Source organism: Triticum dicoccoides, chromosome 2A, assembly GCF_002162155.2.
Source record: "Triticum dicoccoides isolate Atlit2015 ecotype Zavitan chromosome 2A, WEW_v2.0, whole genome shotgun sequence".
Classification (NCBI taxonomy): Eukaryota; Viridiplantae; Streptophyta; class Magnoliopsida; order Poales; family Poaceae; genus Triticum; species Triticum dicoccoides.
Window position 1 is genome coordinate 714,286,738 of NC_041382.1, and position 3,588 is coordinate 714,290,325.

Here is a 3,588-nt window from a genome sequence, read left to right on the forward strand (position 1 = left end):
AGTTGTAATAAAAGTGAACAATTTATTATTGATTTAATTTTTTTGTGTTTGATCTTCTTGGTTTTGTTTGAAATGCATATGTTGTTTGTAGATGAGCGTGTGCGCCGTTTTTTGCAGCGCCTGCTGGAGCAGCTAAGGGGCGCTATATTTTGTAGCGGCCGCTGGAGCCAGTGCACCGCAACGCGCAAAAAACTCACGATTCCGACGCGCTAAACGGTCTTTTAGCGCGCCGCTCGTTGCGCGGCTGTTGGAGATGCTCTAAGACTGTAACTCTATCTTCTAATCGCAATGAACATAGTAACCAGTGCTTTCATTAAAAAAAAGTAACAATTACATATCACGGCTGTATCTTTTGCACGCCCACGTTGGAAAACCGGAAACTTATGTGTTCGGGTATGGTTCATGGTTTCGCGACATGGAGTGACGATGACGATCATGCCCAGCCTGGCGGACCCACAGCGTGACAACGCCCCTAAACAAAAAATCTACTTGCGCCATTTCCATATATCTATCTATACATAACTTACTATTACACCACTACACACGCAGCGTGAAGATGTTGTTGACTATTGTATCTCAGGTGGCACGCTTTCTACCAATCACCTTTGGCAAGCGCCTTAACCAGAAACAATTCCCGAGCGCACCATCGGCTTTGGTTTCATTCGGTTCGGTTCTGGTTCCAGCCTCCGACACTGCCAGGTCGTTGTCGTTGAATGCCTCCAAGTAAATGAATGAAACTTCCTTCTCCTCAAAAAAGAATGAAACTTAATCTACAAGCCTACGACTACATATACAATTGCGGACGCTCTCTTCTTGTTGGGTGGCATTTCTTTATTGAAAAAATATATTCATGTTCTTGCTCTCCTTGGGATGTGCATGTGTCTGAATTTTTTAGGCAATGTCTCTCAGTTTATCATGTTACACGATGTTCGATATATGAGCTTAAGATTTTCTTATGCTTGTAACATGTGATTTGTTTAGTTTTATAAATCAATAAGTCGGGCCAGTTTCTAATATTGCACTCGTAGGTCTATAATTTAGGTGCAGTGTTTTCCTTGATAATGGAAGAGCAATTTAAGTGTAATATTTAGTTCATATAGTATTATTTATGCAGACAATGCCTTGCAAATGACTACAGTTAGTTAAAAAAATAGAAATGTCACAAAATATTTAAAAGTGGGCAGCTGATAAACAGGTAATATCTACCTTACTCCATCCGTTCCATAATATAGAATACTTTAGTGGATCGCCTTTCACCTCCAAACTTCTACATTTATAATGATCTTACAATGAACTTGTGTTTATTTCAGGAAAATGTACTCCTTGAAAATTTGCAGTCAACTGAATAATACTTGTTTGTAGGTCGAGACCTTGAGCAACTAATATTTATTTAAATGTTAATTGAGCACTTGCATAGTTTAGAGAACATTAGCAAGTTGATCTTGAGATTAAAACTGTACACATTTTAATACCTAAAGTTGCATTGACCTATTTGCGCAATTGTAGTCTTGATGGTATCCAACACGATAGATTGAGAAACAATTTTTAAAACAACTAAGAAATAGCAACTGCGCAAGAAAATATTACATTGTACTAAAGCTGCGATAATAAAAATGGATTGGAGGGAGTAGCAACTTTGATCTAGAGATTAGAGATGTGAAGATCTTAGTAATATCTAAAGTTTTTTTTTGTTGTGAAAGTAGTAATATCTAAAGTTTTTTTTGCGAAAAGTAATATCTAAAGTTGCATAAACGTATTTGTACACTGGTAATTTTGGTGATACGCAACTCGACCAGGTGAGAAATAATTTTTGAGAGAGTAAGAAATGGCAGTTCCGAAAGCGAAAGAATAGTCTAGGAAGGAAAACGCAAAAAAAAATCAAAGAAGGAATGTGACACGAAAGTTTCTCAGTCGTCTTGGTTGCTTACGTACGCGGATGATCACGACAGAGTACCCAGTGCCCTGGGAAGGGAAACCAAATGGCTTGGTTCGGTTCTTTCGTTTTCGGTTCTGGCTTGTGGCAAGGACTGCAAAAGTCACATAATACTAGTGGGTTTGAATTCTATCCACTTTGTCGCGCGTCTTCCTCCTCCTTATATAATCCCCACCTTTTCCTAGCTCCAAACCTCAAGCCAAGCTCGCTCATAGCTCCACAGCCCACACACGAGACGTTCAATGGATTCCCTCGCGTCCTTGATCAACCTCGCCGCCTTGATCTCCGGCGCCTGCCGCGACGCGGAGATGCTGCCGGGTGCGCTCATCTCCTGTGGCGTCCTCGAGGCAGCCGCAGCGCTCTGCCTCGCCATCTCCAGAGCGCCCGGAGGTATATTTCTCCACCATGGCAGAGCACCCTTCTTCCTGTACTACGGCATCCTCGTCGCCGTGGTGATCTTCGGGCTCCTCGAGGCGTCGGCCGGCTTCTGGGTGTCAGGCGATGTGGTCGGACGGGGTGCCGTCGGGAAGACGATGCTGTGGCTGGGCCTCCTGCCCATCGTCTTCGTGGCTGCGCTTGGAGGCTTTGTGATTCTGAAAATGAAGTAGTTTTTGACGGGTAACGAAAATGATGTGGTTGATCCTTGCTTTCGACGTTCGCTATCATGTACCGATGTTGTTGTAATCTGTTAGTCTGTGTCAGTTGTAATCTGTTTGTTTGTGTATGAGCGGTGTCATTTATCAGCTTTGAGGTTTATTTTCCTTCCAACTGTAGTATGTTTGTGGAGATGATATTTGGGTTATTGCGCTGTAACTAATAATAATGAAATAACGGAGCTTGTGTGTATGCCGTTGTGCGTTCGACCAATATGAAATTGTTGTTTTGGGGGATCTGATCTCAGAGACGGAGCCAGGATTCAAACATAGGGGGGCGGACAAAATTTTGCCTCTAATGTAGAGACTCGTAAAGAAACATACAAAGACAATCTACATTTTTTTTTGTGAGGGAGACAGCCTAAATCTTCATCAAAACATGTGTCTTCTGTGATCAATTTCAATTTTTTTCTCAAAATTTATCATAAAGAAAATGCAAAATCAACTCATGTGTTAATTAATCTAAATCTTTCAGTACATGATGTGATAAACAATGCAAAACCTTGTCATATGGGTAAACCGGTAAAGGGATATATTCCCTAATTGATCTTTCATTCTTATATAGTAACCACAGTTCGAATTGTGAGGTTCTAAAGGCATGGATTAATAGAATAACTAACGAGACTAACCTTAACCCCCTTTTCCTTGCTCGCCGCTTCTCAATATGGTCGCGGCCAGCCGGCCGGCCGCGCGTCCTTGCAAGGATGGCCCTCGGCCCTCATCAGCACATACACGCCCTCTTGCGCGCAAGGATCGTCGGCTCAGGCTCATTGAAACGCCGCTGGTCAAGAACACTTTTTTAGGGTTGGCGCTCGTCAAGAACTGCCCTAGACGGCTATCATCGATAGGCATCGCACGCAAGAAAAACAAACGATCTTGATCTGATCTTGTCCCTTTTGTTGGGCTACTGCTGCAGGTGTGCTAAAGATGGGCTTGGTGATTTTGTTGGGCTTCACGTGGTGAGGGGGGGGCGCTATTAGCAAAATAGTCACTTTTTCCTGC